Consider the following 17366-nt stretch of genomic DNA (forward strand, 5'->3'; position numbering starts at 1 on the left):
CAGAGGATATTGGGCCCAGGCCCAGGAACAAAGGAAGATCAGCTTCCATTTATGGATATCCTCGGATAAGCCCGGAGTAGAGAGATGGGAAATAAGACACCTCGGTGGGGTCTGTGCCTCATGTTTGGAGTGCTGGCTTCTCATGACTATTTCCTCCATCCCTGGGTTCCTAAACAAGTAGGTCCAGTGTCCCAGATCCACTCTCATTAGGGAGGGGAAAAACAAGTTTGGCTATCCAGAGATAGAGATGTCTCTGCTATACTGGAGCCAAATAGGCACAGGCCAGAAGGGTGCCCAGATGTTGCCGCAATTTCAGACTGGATGCCCTGTGGAGGGTAGGAGGAGGGAGCAGGGAAGACGAGGGACTCATCAAGTTGTCTGAGGCCCTGGGATCAGGTCCTGTTCTGGAGAGAAGTCCTGGGTCGGGAGAGGAGGAAGGAGCCTGCTGGGGCCCCACAACATCCTCCCGGGTTTTGGCACCAAATGTAAGGTGACCAAAACCAGATCAGGCAAGCAGCAACAAAGGAGCCCAAAAAAAGTTTATTAGTGCAGTCCCAGGCAAGGTTCACCAGTCCGTGTATCCATGGGCCAGGGAAGTCACCCCCCAGCATGAGGGGTGACAGGCTTATCAAGGGTGCTGGGAGAGCTCTGAGTGTATCATGGACAGAACTAATTGGCCAGTGTGGGTGTCATGATCACTGATGATTGGTCATGCTGGGTTGCTGGGGAGAGAGTACTGCGATGCGTGTTCTAGGCGGGACCAGTGGCCAGGGACCATTCGTTGAATCATTTGAGTGACATTCACCATTCTCTTCCTTATTTGGGTTGAGTAGGTTCATCCAGTGAGACACGTCCCTTCCTCCAGTACCTCTGGTCTTGCAGTCACTGAGAAATTTTAAATTCTGGAGGGATCAGGTACAGAGAAAGATAAATATTTCAATTCTGCTTATAAAAATATTGTCATTTACTAAACTGTTGTCAGCTTAAAAGAGAAAGCTTAAAACACTTTATCAGCAACATTTGAAACAAAAAGGCACAAAATCATCTTCCTTAGTTTACTTAATCCTATATAACCAATACCTGCTCTGCTGAAATGTAGTTCTTTACTAGTTTAGGAGTAATAAAACAGTGACTATAAATGACAAAAGATTTACAAATGACAATGGTGAAAGATCTGATGAGAGCTTACTGTAAGACAGTGACATAAGGAAATTCAGATATTTCTGTAACACAAAACATTCAGTAACAAAGTTTAGCATCATTACCTTTGACAGTGCTTTCCAGGTAATTAAGCAGGTAATTATATATCAGATAAATAAGCCAAATTAGCCAAATACTTTCCGCAATGAGAAAAAATTCCTCTGACATGTTCCAGGGACCCTCTGGAAAATATCAGAGTTAACTAGAGGTAAAAGCACCTTTTTGAATTTGATCTTGGAAAATTGTCAGAAGAAAGTTTCTTTGGCACTTGCTTAAATAAGATTATAGGTCACCAGTTTTTAGTAAAGTTTAGCTTTTAACCCTTTTAATATTAAAATCTCATTTTCTTAAATACTCAGACAACTCATTGAGACTTTAAGCATCAGAAACTGCTTTGATAAAACAATTAGAAAACCTTTTGCAATGTTTCAACATTAAAGGCAGACTAACAGTTTAAGAAAAATTTGTCCTTTTTAACTGAAAACAAAATTCTAATTTGCTGTGTACTTGATATCAAGACTCATTTGCTTTAATTTTACATAGCATGACCATATCAATTCTTCCACAAACTTTCTACAACTTCTTTTACATTCACAGTTCTCCCTCCTGAAATAAACAGCTGTACTTTAGAACAAGGTTACGTTTTTAAAATCAAAAGACACATTCTTTAGCATGCAAAAATGTTTTCTTTATTATTTTAAGTAGTTTTAATTAGAATGTAATACCATTAGGAACCTTAATTTTCAGTGAACACTGAGAAGAAGGCTATTGTAAACTGTTACACTAGCATTCTTTAGATTGACAAATTTATGAACACATTTTATAATTTCTGGAACTGTGTGCTTTACAGCACAATCTCACTAAGCACAAAATATGTCTAAACTTAGCAAAACTTTGAGACTTTAGGTTACTACAAAAATTCTCAGGCTGTAGGTAGGTATACACACTGTAACACACAATTATTAAGGTGTCCACTTGTTACACTTAGTTTACTCATTCCTACAACTATGCTAGATTACTTACAAAATCTTTACTGAACAGTAGACAAAGTCAAGCCTCTAATCATTTTATTCTTAATGACTTTAGGTAAATTTAGCAGCTGATAATCATAAGGACATGTCCATTTCAGTTCAACTTAAATTAGCATTAATGCTTAATATCTTTTATTATAATTTTCTGGAAGTTTTAGAATGCCCAATTTTCACAAGTGTTTGCCTTTAAATCAATTTTATTAATGCCACTCAGTGGTAGAAAAATATTTTTCATTTACACACTTAGACATACAAACATACAGATTGAGATGTAATGACTACAGTTAACAGTACTTTTCATAAAAGAACATATACACAGATAAACTGATACAAATATTTGAGTTACTAATATCCAATTGCTTTCTTTCCTTTTAGCTTATTTGACTAAAAGTATCTCAGTTTTCAAGAATACACTCTAAAGATGAGCAGTTTACTGGGTTAAGGTTTAGATGGCCCCAGACTAACAGGGCAGATGAAGGCTCTGAACTGATAGGGACTGTGTGTGTCCAGGGGGCTGGAAATGAAATGCAAGCACAATTCTAGTGCCAGTGATTTAAAGCCAGGCTGTACTGCAAAAGATAAATTTCTTCTGTTTCAGGGAGTCTAGTTTAAAAACCTCCCAATTTTTGAAGATAATGAACTCAATAAGTAGAATAGATTTTCATCAAAAAAATTTAGAAAACTAGTCCCATATTGTAGTAGTTCGCAGGACTTTTTACTATTTTCTTTCCTTGCATTAAAATAAAATTTTGCTGTATAACCTTATTATATTGTATACTTCTCTCAGGGGCCAAGCCTCTCCATTAGAGAGTTTGTATTGAGGCCAGACTTGTATGCAGAAGATAAGACACTTCTTCTTTTTCAGGGTCTGGGGATAAAAATTGCTCCCAATTCTTTAGAATGCAAGTGAGAGACATGTCTAACTTTAAACTTGAAGAGGAAGCTCTCACCTGGAAGAGAGAAAGATAGTTGTGTAACACCTGGTAGGCCTTTCCTCTGTGTGAGGGTGTCCCCTCGCATTGGAGCCTGGGTGATAGTGATCAATCACTTCCTCTGCCAGGCCTACTGGATTAAACCACTCCTTACTAGCATGGCCTGTACCTTGCCTTGATTTCCCTCTTGCCTTCCCACTAAGCAAGTGTTGCTTCAGAGCCCTGGATCTAGTGGGGACCTCACCAGTATGCTCTTACTTTATGCCTTTCAGGAGTCCTGATCCAGACCCTAGTTTCTCTGCATGGGTTTTAGCATAGTACACTCAAGATCATTCCTTGAGAGCCCCCTGCCTCTCCAATAAGTGCAGGGACTGTGACCTCTTGCTGCCAGAGCGTTGGTCAGAGCCACAGGCCTGTTTCACTTCCCTGGGGCTGCAGAAAAGGAAATGCCTAGCCCCAGGATGACTGTCTCTAAGATAGGGAGGTCAATAGAATAGAGCCATTTACATGTTGGCTCAAGGTTTCAGCTTGAGTGCTTACAGACTTCATTTACATTACAAAGGAGAAAGTGGTGCAGGCCTAAGAGGAGCAGGGGAACTTTTTCCAAGACCAGAGATAAAATTCAGAGGTGCCATAAACATTTATGGAGGGGATCTATACTCTTAAACACCAGTTTCTGCCACTGCATGGTAATTATCCTGATAGTCACTCACTGTAAGAAATCTGATCTCTGAGACAAGAGATCAGGGGTCATCTGCAACTCTCGCATAGGCAGCAGCCTAACCAGAAATTCACTCAACACCATCAGATCAATCAGCCAGAGCCGAAATTCAAGAACTACTGTCTATTAGTCAGGTGTGCCCTTGGAGTAAACAGATTGGGATAGGAAAGTAGGAAATCGGCTCAGCCACTCCCCAACATTCCATCCTTCTGGAGGTGGGGGATCAAGGAGCTGCAGACACTAGGAAATCTTTCACCGGATACTTAAGACTGGTAGCTGACACTAATCATTTTTTAAGTGGCTAATGGGTGCACAGACACATTTCATGAGATAAACAGTGCAACATTAAGTCAGAAAGAAGACTGGAGCATAATCTCCTACCTCACGGGGGTGAGCATCAGGTTCCATGAAATTGATGAAGCTAGGAGAGAATTAGGAATGCCCCCTGTCTCACCCAGAGGCCAGGGCAGCCTGAAGGAAGCAGGCTGGAAGTCAGAGACGAGAGAGACACTTCTCACAGATACCTAGTTGGGCTGTTGGGGTCTGATTCCAGGCACACAAGCCTTTGAGAAGCTGCTGAAGTGTAGCCTCAGCCTAGACTCTCGCAGTTGTCCATGGCTTTCCTCAGTCCCTCACATCCAAGGAGATGCCTCTGAAAGGGAATCCTGACCTCCACTCTGAAAGGGTATCTCACCATGACCCTCCTTACTCCAGAATGACTCAGGAGACACGGGCCCATGCAAGAGATTTTATTATCTGAAAGAGAAAATGGCTGCCCCCAGAGAAAGGGAGCAGCAACTCATCGGTGAGGAAGCACATTTTTAAGGAGTAGGGGTAGGGTGTGTTCTGTGTTGGTGATTGGATCTTAAGGGGTGGAGGTCTTAGCACACCAGACTTTGCCTTCACACTCAGGAGACATTCCTGGCTCCTAATGGAGACAGGGGATCCACTGAGGGAGATGCAGGGGAACCTGTCACTCAAGACTTAGAGAATGGTAGCCGGGCTAGTCCCAGGTAAGTGGCTGATGGGCGCCCGATGTTGTGTGCTATAGACGGCTTCCTTCTATAAGGACAGCAAAAGAAAAGGCATGCTTGGATGTTGATACTCATCTCTGAAGTTATCCTGGATGAACCCCCAAAGATGATGCTGGGGTTCTTGTTTGCAGAATTGAAGAATGAACTTAGCAAACACCCAAGGTAGGAGAGCCAGGGCAGAGGCTTTTATTTAGAAATAAAGTGAGAGGAAAGAGCTCCTGGCTCAAGCCAGAAGGGGATAAGAGAGCCCAGGGTGGTGCATTGTCTAGGGGATTTATAGGCAGTTGAGGATTTGGGGGGAATTGAGGGCTTAGGGTGTGGAATTGTACCACCTGCCCTGCCCTCAAGATAGGCTGGGTTGTTGTCTGTTTGTTAGGGCTCTTTACAGTGAAGTCACAGGTTATGCTAAAATACCCTTGTGGAACACTCAAACATTCCAGGCCAAGTTGCTTCTGGCCTTTTGACATTTAACTGATCTCACTGAAGATGTCTAATATTCCCAGTCTAGGATCTCTACCCTAGATAATTAGGGTGACCTTGACTTTGCAAAATGCTGAACACAGAGTTTCAATAGGGACTTTACATTGTTACATTGCTTTGTCTGTAAATATCTTGCTTGCTTTTTCTGGAGGCCCTCACCCTACTCTGTCTAATCCCATGGTCTCTGTCTCACTTTGATGGAAAAATGTCCTTGTGTAGGAGTATGTCTTAAGGAAACAGAGACACACTCAAAGATTTATGTATAGATTTGTTCATAAGATTAAACTTACAACTGCAAAAATTAAAAACAAATTTAAATGTAAACTACCTGGGAAATTATGGCATATACATGTATGTTAAAATTAAATTTTAGAAAAATATTTAATAACACAGATATGCTTGAGATACTGCTATGAAAAGAGAAAGTGGTCAAAACATACATGCACTTTAATACAAAAATGTTCATGTCAAAAAAGGCTTGGGGGCAAATCCCCCAATGTGCGTGGTGGTCAGAGAGTAGGGGAAGCAGCAAGGTTTTTAAATACATTGTTTTCACTACAAGTTCTTACAGTTTCCAATTTTTCTCCCATAAAAATGTAATTATTTTGTAATTATGAAAAATAAGTGTTATTTTAAAGTGAATCACAAAATCAACAGTTGGAGCTGAAAAGTTTGTTGAAGATCTGCTATATGAGGGAACCATCCTGTGAGAAAAGAAACCTTAGTCTTCCCAGAAATCCATTCCAATGAGTATACATCACCTCCATTTTCTGATGAAAAATTTAGAATTGAAATAACCAACCCCAGGACCAAGCTGAGCAGCCACAGAGCTGGTCCTTGGCTCTGGTCCTTCTGTGTTCCCTGCAAGGTGTCATCATTTGCAAATGAGAAAACTTGAACCTCAGAAAGGTAGGGCACTAAATGTTTACATTAGAAAAGAAGGAAGGTCTCAAGCTAACAACTTAGATTATCACCCAAGAAAAGTAACAAAGTGAGTCAGCTAACTGGGACCAGGCAGAATGAGAAACACTGTAAAGAGCAAAATTCAGTGAAATTGATAACAGAAAAACAATAGAGAAAAACAATGAAACAAAACTCTGGCTCTTATAAAAAATAAACCTGTGCTGAGACAGACAAAGATAATATAAAGAAGATAAAAATTACTAACATCTGGAGTGAAGATTCAAGATGGCGCTGTGAGATGTAAGACAGCGAACTCCTCCAAAAACCACATATATTATGAAAATATAGTTAGTACAACTGATTCTGAAAGAGCAACAGGAAAGAAGGCTGCACCAGACTGCATACACCTGGAGAATAAGCAGACCTCACGAATCGGGGCACAAGCACCGCTCCCCTGTGATGCCGACATCACTCCAGGGACTGAGCAGCTCCAGAGACTAGAGGTTCTGGGCACTAGAGGGTGCCAAATACAAATATGAAACATCGAAGGAACCTGGTTAAGACCAAAATCTCAAAAACACCAGAAAAAGGCCCAAATGAAACTGAACTCACCAATATTCCTTAAAGTGAGTTCAAAATAAAAATCATAAACATGTTCATGGAGGTACAGAAAAATATTCAAGAACTCAGGAACAAATTTAGGACAGAGATTCAATCATTAAGAAATTTGATATCAGAAATGAAACATGCAATGGAGGGATTTTAAAGCAGATTAGATGTAGAAGAAGAGATGGGAGATGAAATAGAAATTAGAGAAGAGCAATACAAAGAAGATGAGGCACAGAGAGAAAAAAGGATCTCTAAGAATGAAAGAATATTGAGAGAATTGTGTGACCAGTTCAAACAGAACAAATTTTGGATTATAGGGGTACCAGAAGAATAAGAGAGAGAGAAAGGGATAGAAAGTGTCATTGAGGAGGTAATTGCTGAAAACCTCCCCAGTCTGGAGAAAGAGAGAGTTTCTCAAGCCATGGAGGTGCACATATCTCCCAACCCAAGAGACTAAGAAAGACAACACCAGGACATATACTAATTAAAATGGCAAAGATCAGGATAAGGACAAACTATTAAAAGCAGCTAGACAGAGAGAAAAGATCACATACAAAGGAAAACCTATCAGGCTATCATTGGACTTCTTAATAGAAACCTTACAGGCCAGAAGGGAGTAGCATGGTATATTTAATGCAATGAAACAGAAGGGCCTCAAATGAAGAATGCTCTACCTGGCAAGGTTATCATTTAAATTTGAAGGAGGGATTAAACAATTTTCATATAAGCAAAAGCTTAGAGAATTTACCTCTCACAAACCATCTCTACAGTGCATTTTGGGGGGATGGCTTTAGATGGAAGTATTCCTAAGGCTAAATAGCTGTCACCAGGGGAAATAAAACAACAGCAAAGTAAAACAATTAATTACTAAGCAGATGCAAAATCAAATTAAGTACCTCCAAAGTTAATCAAAGGATAGACAAAGAGTACAAAATATGATACCTAATATATAAAGAATGGAGGAGGAAGAAAAAGGAGGAAAATGAAAAAAGAACCTTTAGATTGTTTGTAATAGCATACTAAGTGAGCTAATTTAGACTGCTAGATAGTGAGAAAGTTATGATTGAACCTTTGGTAACCACAAATATAAAGCCTGCAATGGCACTAAGTACATACTTATCGATAATCACCCTAAATGTAAATGGTCTGAATGCATCAATCAAAAGACATAGAGTCACTGAATGGATAAAAAAACAAGACCCATCTATATGCTGCCTCCAAGAGACTCACTTCAAACCCAAAGACATACACAGACTGAAAGTAAAGGGATGACATCCAAAATACATAAAGAGCTCACGCACCTCAACAAACAAAAAACCAATAATCCAATTAAAAAATGGGCAGAGGATGTGAACAGACATTTCTCCAAAGAAGAAATTCAGATGGCCAACAGGCACACAAAAAGATGCTCCACATTGCTCTCACATAGGCAGCCTACAAGAGACTCATTTCAAACACAAAGACATACACAGACTAAAAGTGACGGGATGGAAAAAGATATTTCATGAAATTAATAGGGAGAAAAAAAGCAAGCATGGCAGTACTTGTAGAAGACAAAGTAGACTTCCAAGAAAGTCACAAGAGATAAAGAAGGACATTATGTAATGATAAAGAGGGCAGTCCAACAAGAGGATATAACCATTATAAATGTGTATGCACCCAACACAGGATCACCTACATAATGTGAGACAAATACTAACAGAATTAAAGTGGGAAATAGAATGCAATGCATTCATTTTAGGAGACTTCAACACACCACTCACTCCAAAGGACAGATCAACTAGTCAGAAAATAAGTAAGGAGACAGAGGCACTGAACAATGTATTAGAACAGAGGGACTTAATGGACATCTACAGAACACTTTACCCAAAAGCAGTGGGATGCACATTCATCTCAAGTGCACATAGAATGTGTTTAAGAATAGATTATACACTAGGCCACAAAAAGAGCATCAGTAATTCAAAAATATTGAAATTGTACCAACCAACTTTGCAGACCACAAAGGTATGAAACTAGAAATAAAAAACACAAGGAAGATGAAAAAGCCCACAAACACATGGAGGCTTAATAAAATGCTCTTAAATAATCAACGGATCAATGACCAAATAAAAACAGAAACCAAGCAATATATGGAGACAAATGACAACAATTATTCCACACCACAATATCTGTGCATTGCAGCAAAGACCATGCTAAAGGGGAAGTATATTGCAATACAGACCTACCTCAGGAAAGAAGAACAAACCCAAATGAACAGTCTAAACTCACAATTAATGAACTAGAAAAAGAAGAATAAATGAGGTCCAAAGTCAGCAGAAGGAGGGACATAATAAAGATTATAGCAGAAATAAATACAATTGAGAAGAATAAAACTATAAGAAGAACCAATGAAAGCAGGAGCAGGTTCTTCAAGAAAATAAACAAAATAGATAAACCCCTAGCAGACTTAAGAAGAAATTGAGTCTATACATATAAACAGAATCAGCAATGAGAAAGGAAAAATCACTATGGACACCACAGAATTGCAAAGAATGATGAGAGAATACTATGAAAAATTATATGCTAACAAACTGCTTAACCTAGAAGAAATGGAAAACTTTCTAGAAAAATACAACCTTCCAAGGCTGACCCAGAAAGAAACAAAGTCTGAAAAGACCAATTAACAGCTAAGAAATTGAATTGGTAATCAAAAAACTACCTAAGAACAAAATACCTGGACTACATGGTTTCACTGTGGAATTTTATCAAACATTTAGAGAAGATATAATACCCATCCTCCTTAAAGTTTTCCAAATAGTACAAGAAGAGGGAATACTTCCAAACTCATTATATGAGGTGAGGACCACTCTAATACCAAAACCAGGCAAAAACACCACAAAAACAGAAAATTACAGACCAATATACCTGATGAACATAGATGCAAAAATACTCAACAAAATATTAGCAAAGCAAATTAAAAAATACATCAAAAAGATCATCCATCATGATTGAGTAGATGTTCAATTCCAGGGATTCAAGAATGGTACAATATTTAAAAAATCTATCAACATCATCCACTACATCAACAAAACAAAGGACAAAAACCACATGATCATCTCCATAGATGCTGAAAAAGCATTTGACAAAATTCAACATCCACTCATGATAAAAACTCTCAACAAATGGGAATAGAGAGCAAGTACCTCAACATAATAAAGGCCATATATGACAAACCCACAGCCAACATCATACTTAAAAGCGAGAAGCTGGAAGCTTTTCCTTTAAGATTGGGAACAAGACAAGGATGCCCACTCTCCCAACTTCCATTCCACATAGTACTGGAGGTCCTAGCCACAGCAATCAGACAATACAAAGAAATAAAAGGCATCCAGAATGACAAGGAAGAAGTCAAACTGTCCCTGTTTGCAGATGACATGATATTGTACATAAAAAAATCCCTAAAGAATCCACTCCAAAACTACTAGATCTAGTATCTGAATTCAGCAAAGTTGTGCGATACAAAATTAATACACAGAAATTTGTTGCATTCCTATACACTAATGATGAACTAGCAGAAAGTGAAATCAGGAAAACAATTCCATTCACAATTGCATCAAAATGAATAAAATACCTAGGAATAAACCCAACCAAGGAAGTGAAAGACCTATACTCTGAAAACTACAAGTCACTCATGAGAGAAATTAAAGAAGATACCAATCAATGGAAACACATCCCAAGCTCATGGATAGGAGGAATTAATATTGTCAAAATGTCCATCCTGCCTAAAGCAATCTACAGATTCAATACAATTCGTATCAAAATACCAATGGCATTCTTCAATGAACTTGAGCAAATCATTCTAAAATTCATATGGATCCACAAAAGATCCCGAGTAGCCAAAGCAATCTTGAGAAGGAAGAATTGCTGGAGTCCAGCTCCAGCGGGGGGTGTGAAGCCCAAAAGGATGAGACGGAGACAGGACACAGAGTCACATGGAGGTGGTCTCTCGACAAAGTGCTGATGACAGCTTTATTTATACCATTTTGCACAAGGATATGATTATTTTTTATTATTCTGATGATTAATTAGTATAGGCAGTTGATTAATAGGTATAGGCAAGCTTTTTCCTTTCTTTTTCTTTCTAAGCTATTCATGGTTGGTCAAGTGTTAGACAGGTGATTGTTTTTCTGTTCCTTGACCAACACTTTTCCTATCAACATGGACTCCATTGTGTTTTATGTTTCTATGCAATGCAGTTTCTAAGTAGTGCATGTGACCATAGGAGCATGCAGTATGTAGCAGTGACTATGGAGTCTATCAGCTCAGGGTGAAATACAGGTCATCTACTGGCACAGTTAGCTAGGATTCTTTCCCACAAAAATATTCTTAGAAGCTTTAATAAATTTATAAGCAATCTAAAATCATAAACTCATATTTTCACCTTATACTCCTTTATAGGGCACAGTAAGCAGCAAACTAAATTTCCCCTTCTTATCTACATTTCTCTTTCTTCTGTGTGGATACCAAAATCTCCCTGACATATGCTACACAGGTCTCCATGACTCCACTACTGCAGGGACTAAACAAGTTCTTATATGGTGAACAATGCAAGGGCATTCATATCATAGAAACTGTTTCTATTTTAACTATAAAACTTAAACTATAAACAATCAAGTCAAATATGATGTATGATTATTCATTTGATTTTTATACTTTATTATGAATTTCACATTTTCTCCTATACGTTTCTAATAAAATGCTGAAGTAGTAGGTAGATGCAAGATATAGATAGAAAGCATGACTTAGTGCTGTAAGAAGGCAAGTGTAGATGATCAGATTTGTGCCTACAGACCAGGATTTAATCCAAGCTGAACAAGGGCAACAAAACATCCATGAGTGTAGACAATTTCTCTCAAAACTGGGGGGATGAGGTTCTAAGCCTCATCTCTGTTGACCCCCATTTTCTCACCTGATGGCCCCCCTGTGACTGTGCCTGTCTTAGGTTGTTCCTCCCTTGAGGAATCTTACCCATCTCTGGCTAACCAGCCATCTTACAGGGCCATACAGGGAGATATAAAGCTGGTAAGTGTGAGAGAAGTAATATTCTTTGAAAAGGTTAGTTTTTCACTTCTTTGCAGATTTATGCTCCGTGGCTTCTATGCCCAGTACTTGTTTTGAAGTATCTTTACTTCCTGGAAAATTATGATATTTGGTAATCTCACATATAAGATGCAAAGTTTAGTAAATGGCTGTAATTAGGAAAGAAGAAAAAAAACTATAGAAGTAGCAGGGGGAAGAAAACATGAGAACCCTGTTCTAATTAATAACAGGGTTATTCCATTCAAGATTCTCTCATAACTCTATTTCTAGAAAACCTTCCATCACTAGTTTCACTAGCATTGTAATAAAAAAGGGGGGTAATCTCAGTGGAAATGGGGTGGTCAATGTTTGACGAACTAACAGTAGGTTTCAATATTCTATGCCAAGATTGCCATTTGGCCCCTGTGTGTTCCATTCTTCAGAAGCACTGTCCTGAAAAGCTCCTGAGAAACTTATGTTCTCATCCTTTCCACACTGCTCAGCAAAGGTTAGTTAACCCTTAGCAAAAAATGCAGGTAAAAGCAAAGCCAATAGTATAATAGAAAAAGCAAAATCAAGGTGGGTAATAGGGGGAGCCATCTGTGAAAGCCCCTGCTTTGTGGGGGTCTTCTTCCAGCTTGAGCTTTGTTACACAGTTTGAGTAGCATGGCTTCCAGCAAAGAATGAAGCTGGGGAGATTATGCTCCCTGAATTCAAGCTCTACTACAAAGCCACAGTAATCAAGACAACTTGATACTGGCACAATAACAGAACCATAGACCAATGGAGCAGACTAGAGAGCCCTGATATAAACCAAACCATATATGGTCAATTAATACACAATAAAGGAGCCATGGACATACAGTAGGGAAATGACAGCCTCTTCAACAACTAGTATAGGCAAAACTGGACAGCTACATGTAAGAGAATGAAACTGGGTTATTGTTTAACCCCATACACAAAAGTAAACTTGAAATGGATCAAAGACCTGAATGTAAGTCATGAAACCATAAAACTCTTAGACGACAACCTAGGGGGAAATCTACTGAATATAAGCATGAGCAACTTCTTCCTGAATGTATCTCCTCAAGCAAGGGAAACAAAAGCAAAAATGAACAAATGGGGCTACATCTAACTGAAAAACTTCTGTATAGCAAATGACAGCATCAACAGATCAAAAGCCATCCTATGGTATGGGAGAATATATTTGTAAATGACATATCAGACAAGGGGTTAACTTCTAAAATACATAAAGAACTCACAAGCCTCAACACCCAAAAAGCAAATAACCCAATTAACAAATGGGTGGAGGATATGAAGAGATAATTCTCCAAAGAAGAAATTCAGATGCTCAACAGAAACATGAAAAGATGCTCCACATCATTCATCATCAAAGAAACGCAAATTAAAACCACAATGAGATATCACCTCACACCAGTAAGGATCGCCACCATCCAAAAGACAAACAACAGCAAATGTTGGCAAGGATGTGGAGAAAGGGGAACCCTCCTACACTGCTGGTGGTAATGAAATTAGTTCAAACATTGTGGAAAGCAGTATGGAGGTTCTTCAAAACCTAAAACTAAAAATACCATTTGACCCAGGAATTCCACTCTTAGGAATTTACCCAAAGAAAACAACTCAGATTCAAAAAGACTTATGCACCCCTATGTTTATCACAGCACTATTTACAATTGCCAAGATATGGAAGCAACCTAAGTGTCCATCAGTAGATGAATGGATAAAGAAGATGTGGTACATATGCACAATGGAATACTATTCAGTTGTAAGAAATTAACAAGTCCTACCATTTGCAACAACATGGATGGAGCTAGAGAGTATTATGCTCAGTGAAATAAGCCAGGCAGAGAAACACGTGTCAAATGATTTCACTCATCTGTGGAGCATAAGAACAAAGCAAAAGCTGAAGGAACAAAACAGCAGCAGACTCATAGAACCCAAGAATGGACTAACAGTTGCCAAAGGGAAAGGGACTGTGGAGGTGGGTGGGAAGGAAGGAGGAGGGGAATAAGGGGCATTATCATTAACACACATAATGTAGGGGGAACACAGGGAAGGCAATATAGCACAGAGAAGACAAGTAGTGACTCTATAGCATCTTACTATGCTGATGGACAGTGACTGTAATTGGGTATGTGGTGGGGACTTGATAATAGGGGGAATCTATTAACCATGTTGCTCATGTGATTGTATATTAATGATACCAAAATAAGTTTTAAAAAATAAGAAAACACAGGCAGTAAACTCTGGAACATCGACATTAGAAATTTTTTTCTGGATATGCCTCCCCAGGTAAGGGAAACAAAAGCAAAAATAAATAAGTGGGACTATATCAAACTTAGAAACTTCTACAGAGCAGAGGAAGCCAGCAACAGAGCACAAAAGCAACCTACTGAATAGAAAAATATAACTGCAAATGAGATATCTGTTAAGGGATTAATATCCAAAATATATAGACATAGAAGACAGTAGCAACGATATCAAATAATCCAATTTAAAGATTGGCAGATAAACTGAATAGAATTTTTCCAAAGACACACAGATGTCCAACAGGCACATGAAAAGATGTTCAACATCACTAAACATCAGAGAAGGGCAAATCAAAAACACAATGAGATTTCACTTCACATCAGTCAGAATGGCTAATATCAAAAGGACAAGAATTAAGTATTGGTGAGGATGTGGAGAAAAGGAAACACTCGTGCACTGTAGGAAAAGTATGTCGTTTCATCAAAAAAGTAAAAATAGAACTTATGTTTAACCCAGTAATTACACTTCTGGTTAAAGTGTGAATTTCATGTTACACGTATCTTAACTACAATTTAAGAACAGTGGAATCCCTCACCAAACAACAAAGATTTAGATTCTGCCTGATCCCAAAGGGCTTTCACCAAGCCTGTCTCATCTGACTAACCACCTTGCATCACCCTGGTTTACCCACACGTGTCTCTTCTTTGAACAATGCTGGCACAGTTCACTCACATATTTAGTCACATACTTTCTTTTAACTTTTCCTCTGAAATGGCCAATAATCTCTTTATTCCTACCTCTTCCTTATATAATTGCAGGATTGTTGTTGGAAGATTCACAGTGTCACCTAATGAAGTCTATCAAAAGATGTTTATCCCCCAGTTTCACAACGCTATTCTTATTTTCTCACAGTATCATTTCTCACAAGATCACAAGATTATTTTCTCACAATGCAATTCTCATGAGATCTGCACTAACCTACATGGTATCTTTGCCCTACCACTGATTTGCTGCTCTCTATCAGAGGTCAGCAAACATTTTTGTAAAAGGCCAGGTAATAAATATTTTAGGCTTGTAAATCGTACAGTCATTGTCACAACCACCCAACTCTCTCTCAAAATGTAAAAATAGCCATAGCCATATGTCCCGACCCGCAGGACTATCAATGGGGGTCGACGACCTGGAGGAGAGAATGAAGGGGCAAGAGACACAAAGAATGGACAGCAAGACAGGATGTCTGATCAAGCTGACCAATTTAATTTTTCTCAGGCTCAATTTATATAGGTTGTGACGAAAATATATGAACAGAGATGATTGGTCTTCAGTTGGCGCCGGCGGGAATGTGTAGAGAGGTGATTGGGCTTCAGGTGGTGCCGGCGGGAACCGAGGACCGGGAAGAGAAGCAGGAAGTTCACCAACTTGTGGGTGGGGGCCCTTGGGAGGGACGTTTAAGGGTGGGGCTTTCCCCTGGGGCAGCGGGTGTTCTTGAGAAGCAGGAGTTTGGCAGGGTTAGAAGGCCAGTGGAAAGAACAGAGGAGGAAACATTGCTTAGCAATCTGACTGCAAGATCTATATTGATTTGGCTAGGAGAGTAACTCTGCCTTACTGCAGAAATGATTGCTGTTGTCTTAAGGCTTACATAACTAGTATTGCTTAAAAGTCCATAGGCTCGCTCCCAGCAGCCATAAATGAATGAGCATGGCTGTATCCTAATAAAACTTCAGACACTGAAATTTGAATTTCATACAATTTTCAATCACAAAATGTTCAATCACAAAAAAAACTTCGGTTTTTCTCAACCTACTAAAAATTTATAGTTTGCAGGCCTTTAAAAAAAAGGCAGCAGACTGCATTTGGCACATAGCCAGCAATTTGCTGACATCTCTTTATTTTCCCTCATGTAAACATATTCATTTCTACTATCTCCTATAAATGTATAAATATTTTACAAACCTCACATAAACATTGTTAAGCAAAACTGAATAAATGAACAACTTACCTGGGATGTGATCATTTTCTACTAGTCCTTGCAGACTGCAGAGAACTGTGAGGGTAAGATGAGAAAGGAAAGATCATGAGATACATTACCTACCCCAAACCTCCACATAGCTGCTGGCAAAACACCTGCAAATGGGAGATGCCTTGTGAAAGGGGTGAAAAGATGACAGAGCCGCCACAGGATTCTATGTCCATGCATAACTCTAGTACACTTGTTTCGTACATGGGCATACTCGTTTTTGAATGTAAAAACATTTGTCTTTTTACAGATTTATTAACAATGTATGCTCTAACAGAAAAATGTAAACACATTAAACTAATTAAGCAAATTAGGGAAAGCCAAGGAATGGAACATAATGCTTCCATTAAAACTGATGCAGAGCAAATACTCAGGTTGTAATGTTCATTATAAACCAGAGAATTCCAGCAAGGTTCTGCAAAAGGTACTGGGGCATTTTAAGGGCTGGCCTTTTTTGGAAGCACAAAAAAGAATTTGCTCTAACTTGATCTAGGTTCTCCCAAGTATTTTCTGATTAAAAAACAAACTGGTTTTGCCTTACCTGTTGTCAAAGCAGAAGATGCTTGCTTGGATAATCAAAAGACTTGATGTCTACTCTAGATTCTGCCACAAGTATGACTGTGACTAGTCACTTAACATTTTAGACTCATTTCCTTCCCACCATCTACCACCCCCATGTTTTAAGCAGAGCAGAAACTGATAAGACAAAGACCTTTCTTCAGTACTCTCTGATTCCTAAGATCAGGATGGGGGCATCCACACATCTCTAGATGTGCTGGGAGTGTGTAAGCAGCTCAGAATCTAGAGAGTGGACATGTGAAGGAGGAAGGAATGATCAAGAGAAAAGAAAAATCTCAAACAACCTCACTTTATACCTCAAGGAATGAAAAAGGAAAAAATGAACCCACATTAACAGAAGGAAGAAATATCAAAAATCAAATGGAAATAAATGAAATAGGAACTAAAAAGACAATAGAATAGATAAATGAAACTAAGAACTGGTTCTTTGAAAAGATAAAATTGACAGACCTTTCGTCAGACTCACCAAGAAAAATAGCAGACTCAAAAAAATCAATGGAGTTGTTACAACAGATACCACAGAAATACAAA

The 17366-nt window shown here is 38.8% G+C and overlaps 1 long non-coding RNA gene across 2 annotated transcripts in view; it reads right to left on the reverse strand.

Moving 5' to 3' along the window:
* Positions 1-531: 531 nt before the first annotated feature.
* Positions 532-17366, reverse strand: part of LOC140850454 (uncharacterized) — a 30836-nt gene continuing 14001 nt past the window's right edge. For both annotated transcript variants that reach the window (XR_012133311.1, XR_012133310.1), the window contains exons 2-3: positions 16239-16283; positions 532-902 (exon numbers count right to left, since the gene is read on the reverse strand). This is a non-coding gene — a long non-coding RNA (uncharacterized lncRNA). The remainder of the gene's footprint in view (positions 903-16238; positions 16284-17366) is intronic.

The sequence above is a fragment of the Manis javanica genome, chromosome 7 (genome assembly GCF_040802235.1).
Source record: "Manis javanica isolate MJ-LG chromosome 7, MJ_LKY, whole genome shotgun sequence".
Taxonomy (NCBI): domain Eukaryota; kingdom Metazoa; phylum Chordata; class Mammalia; order Pholidota; family Manidae; genus Manis; species Manis javanica.